Consider the following 13,828-nt stretch of genomic DNA (forward strand, 5'->3'; position numbering starts at 1 on the left):
TATGAGTTTACAGCTATTATTGCTTAAGATAAGACTAAAGCAGGTATTTAAATGATTGAAAATTAGACAACTGAAAGAAAAATATTAAGTGATAGTACAGATGGTACAAGAGCGTGGCAAAAGTCACAGAGATGGAATTTGTAAAACTGAAGTTTGGGAAATTCTGGGCTGGATGATATATAAGGTTTTTTCCCTATCTGACACTGTTTGAGTTTCTGAGTGTCTAAATTCAGTATAGCATGTCCTCAAATAACTTCATTTAATTCAGAATTGTTTTTGCTATAATGTGTTGAGAAAAGAAAGATCAATTCCAGCAGGACTACCATCTGTGGCGCATTCTACCCATCTGCATGGTTTTTCTCTGGGGCCTCCAGTTTCCTCCCACATCCCAAAGATGTGCACATGAGGGGAATCGGTGTGTCTATGTTGCTCAACCTGAGTGAGTGTCACTGTGGATGTGAGTGGCCCTGAGATGGAAGCATCCAGGATTGCATCCCAGCTTGTGGCCTGAGCTGCCAGAGAGACTCTGGCCACCTGAGACCCTGAATTGAAATTAAGGGGCTGGGAAAGAACTATCTTACTTGTTTTTATTCATCTTTCTAAAATGTTATGTGCAGCTCACATTTGTTTCAATGTTTAATGTTGGGATTTTTGAGTCTTTATTTAGAAGTTTGGGGAGACTTCCAGCCAAGATGGAGATGTAGGTAGATAACGCTTTGCTTCCTTGTGTAACCAAAAGAAGGACAATGACAAATTTAAGAACAAAAAACAACCAGAACTTCCAGAAAATTGCACCGTATGGAAGCCCAACAACCAAAGAGTTAAAGAAGAAACATTTATCCAGACCAGTGGGAGGGGTAGAGATGGGCAGCCAGCGTGGGGAGGACGCATGTGGCAAGGTGGCAGTTGGCAGACCAGGCGGGTGAGGTGGTGGCTGGTGAGTGTTCCCACATTTGCATGCGGATAAGCTGGGAGGAACAACTGGGGAGTGAGACACACCATTCGACCCAGGGTTCCAGTGTGGGGAAATAAAGCCTCAAAACTTCTGACTGTAAAAGCCTGTGGGGGTTTCAGTGATGGGAGAAGCTACCAGTCTCACAGGAGGGTCCATTGGAGGGACCCATGGGGTCCTAGAACATACACAAACCCCCCACCTGAGAATCAGCACCAGAAGGGCCCAATTCACTTGTGAGTAGCAAGGGAAATGACTGAAAGCAGGGAGAGCCAAGCAAGTGACACTGTTCCCTCTCTGACCCCTCCCCCACATACAGTGTCACAAAACAGCAAAGTTGGTTGCCTCACCCTGGTGAATACCTAAGGCTCCACCCCTTACAACATAACAGCTGTGCCAAGACAAAGAACTATGGCCCAAATAAAACAACAGATCAAAACTCCAGAAAAAAGCCCTGGCTGGTGTGGCTCAGTGGATTGAGTGCCGGCCTGTGAACCAAAATGTTGCCAGTTCAATTGTCAGTCAGAGCACATGCCTGCATTGTGGGCATGCGAGAAGCAGCCAATGTTTCTCTCACACATCACTGTTTCTCTCCTTTCTCCCTACCTTCCCCTCTCTCTAAAAATAAATAAATAAAATATTTTTTTAAAAAACCTCCAGAAAAAGAACTAAGTGATGAGGAGATAGACAACCTGTCAGATGCAGAGTACAAAACACTGGTAATCAGTATGCTCACAGAAATGATTGAGTACAGATGCAAAATAAAGGAAGACATGAAGGCTATACAAAGTGAAGTAAGAAAACTATACAGGGAATCAACAGTGAAGGGAAGGAAACAGGGACTCAAATCAATGATTTGTAATAGAAGGAAGAGATGAACACTCAACTGGAACAGAATGAAGAAACAAGAATTCAAAAAAATGAGGAGAGGCTTAGGAACCTCTGAGACAACTTTAAATGTTTAGGGGTGCCAGAAGGAGAAGAGGAAGAACAAAAAATTGAAAACTTATTTGAAAAAATAATGAAGGAGAACTTCCCTGATCTAGTGAAGGAAATAGACATGCAAGTCCAGGAAGCTCAGAGAGTCTCAAAGAAGTTGGACCCAAGGAGGCACACACCAAGGCACATCATAATTGCATTAGCCAAGATTAAAGATAAGGAAACAACCTTAAAAGCAGAAAGAGAAAAGGAGACACTTACTTACAAAGGAGTGCCCATAAGACTATCAGCTGATTTCTCAAAAGAAACCTTGCAGGCAAGAAGGGGCTGGAAAGAAGTACTCCAAGTCATGAAAGGCAAGGACCTACATCCCAGATTACTCTATCCAGCAAAGCTACCATTTAGAATGGAAGGGCAGATAAAGTGCTTCCCAGATAAGGTCAAGTTCAAGGAGTTCATCATCACCAAGCCCTTATTACATGAAATGTTAAGGGACTTATCTAAGAAACAGAAGATCAAAAACATGAGCAGTAAAATGACAACAAACAGACAACTATCAACAACTGAACCTAAAAAAAACAAAACCAAAAGCAAACTAAGCAAACAACTGGAACAGGAACAGAATCACAGAAATGGAGATCATATGGAGGGTTATCAGTGGGGATGGGAGGGAGGAGAATGAGGGGATACGGACAAGGAATAAGAAGCATGATTGACAGGCACAAAATAGACAGACGGAGGTATAGAATAGTATAATAAATTGAGAAATCTAAGAACTTAGATGTATGACCCATGGACATGAACTAAGTGGGTGGGGAATGCTGAATGGAGGGGCGGTGCAGGGTGGAGGGGGATAAAGGAGAAAGGAAAAAAGGGACAACTGTCATAACATAATCAATAAAATGTACTTTCAAAAGAAGCTGGTGATGCTCTTATGACCAGAAATATGCTGTAGGAACTTAACTCATTTATATCAAGTAGCCTATGGTAAACCTGGTTTCATTACACATCTTTTCACTGAAAGTTGCAGTTTCCAAGAACCTGTTGATGACATTAAGTGGGGACTTACCGTACATGGAATATACCAAGAAAGTGATAGTGTCCTTTCAGGTTTTCTTAGTTCTTTAAGATGCTATCTATGATCATGAGAGAATGACAAGTGATCATGGGACTCCCCATCATCCCCCTACTCTCTTAAGATTGTTCTTCCTCTTGAAGGATTAAAAACAAAAAAGGGAGATGAGCAAGCACATTCACAGCAGCACTCTTTGTTATAGTCTCCAATTTGAAACAAGCCAAAAGTCCATCTAGGGGGTAAAAAAATTGTGACATATTTACACTATGTGGCATTGAAAATGAACAAATTTACACTGTATGCAGCAACATAGATAAAATCGCAGATGTCGAGTGAAAGGAGCCAGACACAAATAGTCCATAATGTAAAATTTCTTCTATGTAAAGTTCAGACACAGGCTAAACAAATCTAAGGGTGGAAGTCAGAAAAGTGGCCACTGTTGCAGTAGCAGGGTGAGGGTCGTGAAGGGGAGGAGCCGTGAGGCAGGCTTCAGGGAGGCAGGCATTTCCCTGTTTCCTGACATGGTATGTTCACTTAGAGATAAGTCACTGAACTGTACATTTATGATGTTTAAACTGTGTGGTAGGTCTTTTACACTTCAGTAAACAATTTTAAGTATATGGAAAATGAAAGTGTGATTTTTCTCCCTGTTGAACCTAGTAAAATTGGCCCCAAAAGAAGAAGTGCCCTTCTGGGATAGGCAAAGGTGACGTGTCCCTGATGACTGAAGGCTTGGTAATTTCTCCCATTTCCACCGACTCCCTTCCCCCACCTCCCTCAACTTCCATTCTTGGTGGAGCTTCCACAAATATTTCACAAATGCCCATGAGCTTCCACTTTGGGGAAGTGAAATCCACAGGGTTGTTTTGATTGAAACCCAAGAATACACTCACATGATGGAAGCAGAGTAAGAGGGGAGGGGGCAATGAACCTGAGGAAGGGCAGTCTTCCACCCTAGGTCATGAGCGAGCAGGAGATAGAGAGCAGAGTGGCAATCACCTGTTACTTATAAGGTGGTTAGAGAACAGGCCCTAACTTTTCACAGACTTAATTCTAAGTGGTTATTTAAAGGTGCCCCAGGAAAAGCAAAGTGGGATGTTTTGACTGGAATCCTAAACTCAAGTTCTTATCTAAATACCCAGACTCTGGGTGTGAGTGGATAACTTCCTAGACAGGCTGAGACCTATGCCAGTTCACCTAAAATGCCCTAGGAAGTAGAGAACCTTATATAGGGATGTCTATGGAAGCCCAGGTACTGAGAACTAAATGCCACAGCTGTGCAGGAAGCTAGAGGTCCTGTGGTCAAAACTATGACTGAGCAATGTGTGTTGAGGGCATCTCTGTAGGCCCTGGAGCAGCAGATGTCCAGAGCCAGACGTAAAGGTAAATGGTAACAATGGTACCAACCACAGGCCAAGGAGCCTCTCTAGGAGGCCAGCCACTATAACAAAGGCAAAGGAAACCCAAGTTCCTAGGGCACAGCAATGCTGAGGGGGTAGAGGGAAGAAACAATACCTTCAATTTTTTGAGAATGAAACTTGGAGGGGGAAGAAGAGCTAATTTCTTACCAGGTTGTCTGTCCTACCTTCTAAAAGCCAAGCAATAAGCTCTATCCTGTGGAATGATGAGAGAAGATGAGGTCTCTGCCTATAGGGACCTAACAGAGCATCCCTGAGTAAGAAAAAACCAAACCTGAATAGACAAGATGATTTTTGAAGAGGCAGAAGAGATCAGGGACCAACCTCTCAAGTTCCCATATCATCATTTTCATCAGTCCAGAGGTCACAAAATTTCAGACCCTGTGTGTGGAAGGTTTGTTTCACCCATACAGTGTTCATCTGCACTGAAATTTGAAAAAAAAAATTACCCTAGCTGGTGTGGCTCAGTGGATTGAGTGCCAGCCTGCAAACCAACGGGTTGCTGGTTGGATTCCCAGTCAGGGCATAGGACTGAGTTGCAGGCCAAATTTCCGGTAGGGGGCACGAGAGAGGCAACCACACATTGATGTTTCTTTCACCCTCTTCCTCCCTCCCTTCCCCTCTGTCTAAAAATAAATAAATAAAATCTTTAAAAATAATAATAATAATTGAGTTTGTTGTGAACTTTTAAAAACTGAGAGAATTGACCTAAAAATCCAGACTTCTAGCCTCTTGGGAAAAATCTGAAGATCTGGCAACAGGGTGCTCAGTTGCCACACGACGAGAGCGGACTGTCCCCTTTAGGTGGGTCTCTCCAGCTCTCATAGTCCAGGCACACTGTCCCCACTTACTATTGTCTTACACCCAGCCTGCTTCACTCATTAAATTACCTGTTTGGTCCTCCCAGACATCTAATCTTATCTTTTTTTAATATAAAAATTCAATTCCTTTCTCCTGCTAGGAGAATAAAGTCCAAATGCCTTAGGCTAGTAAATCTTTCAAAATCTGGTCCTAGTCTCTCATTGCTCCTCTGTACATGTTTTTCTCCCAATACTAGGGTGCACACAAATAATCTTCATGCTCTTGTGCACTTAAGCTGGTTGTTTTCTCAGAATCAAGTTTTACTTTTCAACTCTTTTGCCTATACCTTTGATTGATAGACTATTTCTGGCATCTCTGGCTTTCCAAGATTATTTTCCCTCACTCCAATATATGTCTATTAGAAATTCCATTACTTAGAATATGCTAATTGAGTTTTTGTTATCAGAAAATGTTTTAATTTTGCCCTGGATCTTGCAAAATGATTTTCTTATTTATACAGTTGTGGGTTGACAGTTATTTTTCTCCCAGAACTTTGTACTTCTGGCAATTTTCAGCCTAATTGCTATTTCTCTATAGGTAATCTGTCTTCTCTCTGTGACTGCTTTTAAGATTTCTTTTTTGTCTTTAGCATTCTGCAATTTCTTCTAATGTATCTAGGATTTCTGTTAATTTTTCTGCTTATGATTTCTTGGGATTCCTGAAACTGAGGACTGTGGGGTTTTTTTTTTTTGCCAGTTTTGAAAATGTTTCAGTCATTATTTCTTCAGTTATTATCTACATCATTTTCTCTATTTTTTTTCTTTCTGGAAATCTGGATAGACATGTGCTTGACTTTTGACTTACTCTTTCTATCCTTCAAGCCTCTTGATTTCATTTTTTTCTATAATTTTTTTTCTCTTGGTGCTGCATTTTAGGTAATTTCTTTGTATCTATCTTTTAATGTACTAGTTCTATATTTACCTCTTTATTCTATCATTTCACCTGTCTACTGAGTTAGTATTGTTGATAGTCTTCTGCTTTTTTATTTCTTAGTCATGCTTTCAATACCTTCCTTTATTTCCTCAAACATATTAAACAAACTTATTTGGTATTTTTTGAGTCTCCTCGTTCCATTCTCTGTAGGTTTTGTGGATCTGGGTCTTCATTTTATTAGACAATATTCGGTTGACTTTCACATATAGTGGCTTTTTTCCTTATGTGTATTATGGTATTTTAAATCTCAAAGTCAAACTCCTTAGAACTTTGTGGAAATTGTCTCAGGCTTGGCCTAAAAAGGCATATCCCTAGAAGTGATTTGCTTTTTACAGGAGCCCAAAAGAACTATCAATTTAGGACCACTTAAAAATTTTCTGGTCACAAATGTGGTATGAATTCCAGCCCCAAACCTGCATGAGTGCAGCCTTTTGGGTTGGGAATTTTCAGGGGCAACTTTTATGTTTATTTTAGTTCCGCTCTGAACTACAATCGGGTATCTTAAAGCAAGTAATTATCTATGGCAAGTATCCCACTGTTTCCCCTGAGGAGCAAGATCTGCCTACACCCACTGAAATTTCCACCCTGAGGGTTCTAGGTATGCATAAGGATCCCATCTCCAGCCCACTTAGCCACAATTAGCAGATGGCTCCAAGGCTAATTCTGGCTTCTGCTGACCTCTCCGGATTTACACTTTCTTATTTTTCTGCCTCTGAGCAGTTTCCTCCCATTCTTACCAGCTCAGCCTTGCTGTAAAAATGTTTTTCATAGTGTCTCTCCAGCATTTTAGGGATTTTTGACTCGACAGATTTTTTTTTTCAAAATCTAGTCTATTGTTTAGCTATATATAGATAAATGGTAAAGCATAAATAAAAGCAAAGGAGTGGTTAACAGGAAAAGCAGGAAGAGACCCAACTCTGGGGGATGATATGAACAGTGAGAGCTGTTGTTAATTTTCTCTCTGAATCTACATGGTAGGCACCCAAATACTTAGATATTTTACAAATTATACTGTAATTATGAAATAGTCTAGAGTTTAAAAATTGTTTCAATATTGCTTTATGTCTTTCTCTCTCATCCCTCCCCAAAAGATCTAGTCTATTATGTTGTTGGAAACATGGCTCACTTTTCTTTCTTCATTTTCCAGCAGTTTCCCAGAATCCTTTGCTTATCATATTTCTTCTTCCTTGGTTGATCTTCATCATCTCCATTTGTTAAATTTTACTGCTGATTACAGGCAGAATTCTAAGAATGGTCCCCAAATTCCTAGCCTCTGGTGTATGCACACTTTCTTCTCCCAGTTATTTAATAAAACACTAATCTAGGTGTTGCTGTAAAATAATTCTGCAGATGTAATTGACACTCCAAATCAGTTTATTTTAAGTTGATAAATTATCTGGGTGGGCCTGACTTAATCACATGAGGTTTTGAAAAGCAGAGATTTTTTTTCTGATGGAAGTAGAAGAGAAGGTCATGGAGCTGTGACCTGGCTGGCCAGGAAGAAAGCAAGCATCCGTGATGTGCACTTCCTATAAGGCTACGTGGCAAGGAACTATGGGCAACCCCTAGAAGCTGAGGGTAGTCCTTTGCTGACAGCTACCAAAAACACTGAGAACCTCAATCCTGTAACTGCCATAAACCAGTGAGCTCAAGTGAGGACTTTGAGACTACACGAGAACTGCAATCCTGTACAACACTTTGATTTCAGTCATGTGAAACCCTGAGCAGAGAATCCAGTTGCAATATACCCGTACTTAAACTGTGAGATAATTTTTGTTGTTTTAAATCTGCTAAATTTGTGGTAATATGTTATACAGCAATAAAAAAACCAATACAACCTTAAACTAATATATCTACCAATATATCTATCTTATCGTTCAAAGACAAATTCAAGTTTCACCTGTGGAAAACCCCCCCAGCAAAGCGAAGTTGGTATTGTCAAGAGAGCAATCTAAAATGGAGCCAGGAGGCCTCTGGGAAGTTGAGCTAATTCAACCCCTTAGTGTGAAACTAAACTTTTGAATTGGGCTAAACCAAATGGCTATATCCTAATACAGTTCTTGGAACTGACTCTGCATCACTGAACTCTATCGAAAAATAAAATTTTCACCTTGTAACAGACATAAACAATTAAACACATATAGCATACAGTAAGTCAGCTTACCAGCACTAGTAACAGTTCTTTCAAAGTAACTTGTGTAATTTATTTGAAAACTCCTCTTTTTCTGTCTTTATAAATTCTGTTCCTTCTTTCCCCCTCAAAACACAGTTAGGGGTTCTATCCAAATTTGTGTCTCTCCAATTGCAATTCCTAAAAAGACCTCCAAATAAAGCTTTTGTTTGTATTGTAGTTCTTGGTCAAAATTGATTTCCATTATGTGGTATGAGAGAAATGGAGTCCAGAGTAACTTGCCTCCTCCTCTGGTGCCTCCACGGATTTGACTAAGGCACTTACATGAGCCCATTGCACTCTCTCACTTCCCCAGTGGTCCCAGATCATTGTGGTAAGTCCTCCTGTACTCAAACCTCCCACCTTGGTTTATGTTCGGGCTCTATTTGGGTGTCCTGTTGCTGGATTTTTGTCTACAGAATTTTAACCACCTGTCTGCTGGGTAATTACTCTTTTGAAAAATGGGAATTTCACTTTCTAAGGGAATGGCTGCTGAACCTTTGGAACTCCTGCTGGATTTATGTACAAAAATTATGGGCCCTCGTTCTGCAACTGTATGTCTCTCTGGACCATAATTAACCAGGTAGATTTAAAGTTGAACCAACCAACTTGGGGTTCTTTGGAAATTCCCAAGTTAGTCTATCTGTAGAGTCACTCAGGAAAAGACAAAACTAAGCAAACTGAATAAGAAGCATATTTCAACTGGCATTTTTGTGGCCACTCTACATATAAGTGATTCAAAACTTGCTCCCCTCCAAGAAACAAATTCTAAATTAACCAAAGCAAATTCTGAGTTGTCTCAGAGGCTTACTGAACTTGAGAAAACTTCTAAATGTTATTCTGATATCTCATTGTACCTTCTGCTCCTTTGCTGCCTGTCTGTCCTTCCCTCCTTATCCTTCATTCACTGAACTTTCTTTTTAAAATGAGGAGCCAGAGACACCTGCTCACACCACCTCATTTAAAGTTAAACCATTGGATGAACCTGGCCCAGGAAAACAACCCCTGATTTCTTTTATTCCATGGACTAAAGCTGATCTCTATGCTATTACTAAAGATTTTCTTAATCCTAAAGAGGACCCCATTGGGTTTGCAAGAGAATTTCTGTCCACTCTCCAAACACATGACCCAGCGTTCTCTGATCTCTATCAGCTCAGCCATATGCTTGTAAGAGAAGGACGTGCCAGAGAATGGCTAATCAAGATGGGATGGCAAAACCCTATGAGAAACCTTTCCCCTCCAGAATGAGAAGCCGTGAACGAAGCCTCAAAGCTGGTTAAACAGCTTTATGAGAAGGTATCTGATGCTTTTCCTCGAGTTATTCATTAGAATACTTGTAAAATTCAAAAGTACGTTCAAAAGCCTGATGAAACTGTTTTTGATGATCATGATAGATTTTTAAGTATTTCAGCTTAGATGAAGTTCATGATGATGCTCCAAAGCTATTTAATTCAGCTTTTGTTGAGAGGATACAAGACAAACTTTAACAACATGTAAAAAGAAAAATTACAACTTCATTGGGCCACTATGCAAACCCATGAATCAATGAACTATGCTGAGCACCTCTCTGAAGCTATCCAAAAAGACACCAAAAAGAAAGCTGCACCAGCCTTAAATCCCCAAATTCAGGCAACTCAAGTAATGAGCCTTCAACAGCTACAATGGTCTAAGTCTGCCCTTTAAGGTCCCCAAGGCAAATCACCATTCAAAAGAGTTTATAATTATTACAAAAAAGCCAGGATATTGGGGAAAATTTTGTTTAAAGCTCAAAAGTCAATTACAAGGCCAACAGCCCATAAAATTTGTGAATCCTCCTCAAGGATTCCCACCCAAGTTTCCCCTTCTAAACTGGAGTGGGCATATGGTTATCAAGGAAAGGGCTGTCGAGCTAATGTTTACCTTCTTCCTACTGGGGAAATAGTTTATTTCATAGCATCAGTAGTAGTACTATTTAAGTATGAGGAGAGAATTCAACAACACTACCTGGGTCATACAGACTGTGTGAAATACCTTGCTGTACACCCTGACAAAATTAGGATTGCAACTGGACAGATAGCTGGAGTGGATAAAGAAGGAAGGCCTCTGCAACCCCATGTCAGAGTGTGGGATTCAGTTAGTCTCTCCACACTGCAGATTATTGGACTTGGAACTTTTGAGTGTGGAGTAGGATGCCTGGACTTTTCAAAAGCAGACTGAGGTGTTCATCTATGTGTTATTGACGACTCCAATGAGCACATGCTTACTGTGTGGGATTGGCAGAAAAAGTCAAAAACAGCAGAAACAAAGACAACAAATGAAATTGTTTTGGCTGTGGAGTTCCATCCAACAGATGCAAATACCATGATAACATGTGGTAAATCTCATATTTTTTTCTGGATCTGGAGTAGTAACTCACTAACAAGGAAATGGAATTTTTGGGAAATATGAAAAACCAAAATTTGTGCAATGTTTAGCACTTTGGGGGAATGGAGATGTTCTAACTGGAGACTCTGGTGGAGTCTTACTTATATGGAGCAACTCTACTGTAGAACCCACACCTGGGAAAGGACCTAAAGGTGTTTATCAGATCAGCAAACAAATCAAAGCTCATGATGGCAGTGTGTTCACACTTTGTCAGATGAGAAATGGGATGTTGTTAACTGGAGGAAGGAAGGACAGAAAAGTAATTCTGTGGGACCATGATCTGAACACTGAAAGAGTAATTGAGGTTCCTGATCAGTATGGAACAATCAGAGCTGTAGCAGAAGGAAAGGCAGATCAATTTTTAGTAGGCACATCAGAAAACTTTATTTCACAGGGTACATTCAATGATGGCTTCCAAATAGAAGTCCAGGGTCATACAGATGAGCTTTGGGGTCTTGCCACACATCCCTTCAATGATTTGCTCTTGACATGTGCTCAGGATAGACAGGTGTGCATGTGGAACTCAGCAGAACACAGGCTGGAATGGACCAGGCTCGTGGATGAACCAGGACACTGCAGATTTTCATCCAAGTGGCACAGTGGTGGCCATAGGAACGCACTCAGGTAGGTGGTTTGTTCTGGATGCAGAAATCAGAGATCTTGTCTCTATCCACACAGATGGGAATGAACAGCTCTCTGTGATGTGCTACTCAGTTGATGGCACCTTCCTGGCTGTAGGATCTCATGACAACTTTATTTACCTCTATGTAGTCTCAGAAAATGGAAGAAAACATAGCAGATATGGAAAGTGCACTGGACATTCCAGCTATATATATCACACACCTTGACTGCTCACCAGACAACAAGTATATAATGTCTAACTCGGGAGACTATGAAGTACTGTACTGGGACATTCTAAGTGGCTGCAAACTAACCAGGATTCGATTGGAGTGTAAGGACATTGACTGGACGACATATACCTGTGTACTAGGCTTTCAAGTCTTTGGTGTCTGGCCAGAAGGATCTGATGAGACAGATATCAACACGCTGGTGCGATCCCACAATGGGAAGGTGATAGCTATTGCTGATGACTTTTGCAAAGTCCATCTGTTTCAGTATCCCTGCTCCAAGCAAAGGCTCACAGTCACAAGTACAGTGCCCATAGCAGTCATGTCACCAGTGTCAGTTTTACCCATAATGACAGTCACCTGATTTCAAATGGTGGAAAAGACATGAGCATCATTCAGTGGAAACTTGTGGAAAAGTTGTCTTTGCCTCAAAATGAGATTGTAGCAGATATTACTCTAACCAAAGGCCCTGTCTCTTCCATTGAAAGCGTCATGCAGTCTGACACTCCCACACCGCCTCATTCCCAGCCCTTAAATGAGACTGCTGAAGAAGGTGGTAGAATGGGCAATTCTCCCACACTTCTGGAGGACAGCCTGGAACACACCGTGGAGCCCAGCAAAGACCACAGTGAAGAGCAGAGTGAAGGGGCAGCAAAGACCTTGGTGGGCCTGCTCATGAAGAGTTATCTAATGAGATGAGTGAGGAGCAAGGTGAAGCCACTCTTCCTAGGACCAGCAAGACCCTCCACCTTTATCCTAACTAAGACCAGGGCGTGAGTGCTCGTGATCTTGAGCTAGAGTTCAGATAACAGGCTGGGAAGTGATGGAGAATCACTATTGACTGAGATTTTGGTTTCCACGTGATCTGTTTTCTTCAATAGTCTTATCTTCAGTCAAATGCAGCCAACTTAATGGTACAGTTTGGTGTGTGTTGAAGATTAACCAAACTTAATAATAGGAAAGACTGAAACGTTAATTATGTCTCAGAAAGTACTGTCTATGTAAATGATAAGATGTAAATACTGGAAGCAAAAATAGCAGTTGTATTGATTTAAAACAAACAAACAAACAAAAAATCCCCTTCCAGCAAAAGGGGATTTATCCCATGCTTCTAATTAATTCTTGAGGATAAATTGATCAAACTATTAGGAATAAGATAACCAATGTTCTAGTAGATACTGGAGCCACCCCATCAGTTTCTAACTCCATCAACCTCATCATTCTTCATCGTGTTTATCATCCCGAGTCCTCTGATCTTGTAGAATGGACTAATGAAATGATCAAAACTCAATTGACAAAACTCATAGAGTCTTTTAATCTGCCTTAGCCTAAGGCTCTTCCCTTGGTACTGTTCAACCTTAGATCTGCACCCTTCAGCAAACATAGATGTCCCCACTTGAAATTATTACTGGCAGACCCATGATATTAGATCAAAGAATGTATGAACTTGCACTGATGAAAGCAGACCTCCTGATCTACTGGGAAGAACTTATAAGGGCCCCTAAGACTAACAGCTCATGGAGCAATCATTCTATATTTCACTCCCAGGAGATGAAGATCTACAGTATCATGATCTCCAACCCTAAAATAATGTCTATTGGAAACACCATCTCCATAAAGATGGCCTTCAATCCCAATGGAAAAAGCCATATCAAGTACTACATACTAATCCTTATGCTGCTAAACTTAAGGGCATTGGCTCATGCTTTCACATATCTCAGTTAAAAAGGAAAGCCACACCTAAATGGTCATCTCAGCCTATTGCAGATCTTGATCTTAAGTTGAAAATCTCTAAACAACCCAACACCACCACTAGAGTTCTCACTCCAGTATCAAAGCAGACAGCATCTGATGTGGATGGCCATCCCAAGATCTCAGACCAGGCCAGTCATACATGATTCTACCCAGAAACCCTTGTACTTGATCTTCCTTTTGACCACTTTGTTTCATTTACTGATTATATTGCTACCATAACCTAATTTTTGCCTGAACAAAACACTGAAGAAAACATCTTTCCTTTTCCTGGCTCTTTAGTCTAATCTTAAGATGAACACACTCAAATTTATGTCTGCTTCCTGAGTGACTTCTTTATTTGCCCTTCAATAGGGTTTTGCTACTGCCATCCAATGATTACCCAACAGCACCAATTTAACTAACTGTTGCTCTTTTTTCTTATTTTTAATATATATTTTGTTGATTATGCTATTACAGTTGTCCCATTTTTTGCTC

General features: G+C 40.6%; 1 pseudogene; it reads left to right on the top strand.

The window, feature by feature from the left end:
- The first annotated feature begins 863 nt into the window (after nucleotides 1-863).
- LOC112302986 (echinoderm microtubule-associated protein-like 4 pseudogene) lies at nucleotides 864-12,359 on the top strand (annotated as a pseudogene).
- The last annotated feature ends 1,469 nt before the right edge of the window (nucleotides 12,360-13,828 follow it).

This window comes from Desmodus rotundus, chromosome 5 (assembly GCF_022682495.2).
Source record: "Desmodus rotundus isolate HL8 chromosome 5, HLdesRot8A.1, whole genome shotgun sequence".
In the NCBI taxonomy this organism is placed as follows: domain Eukaryota; kingdom Metazoa; phylum Chordata; class Mammalia; order Chiroptera; family Phyllostomidae; genus Desmodus; species Desmodus rotundus.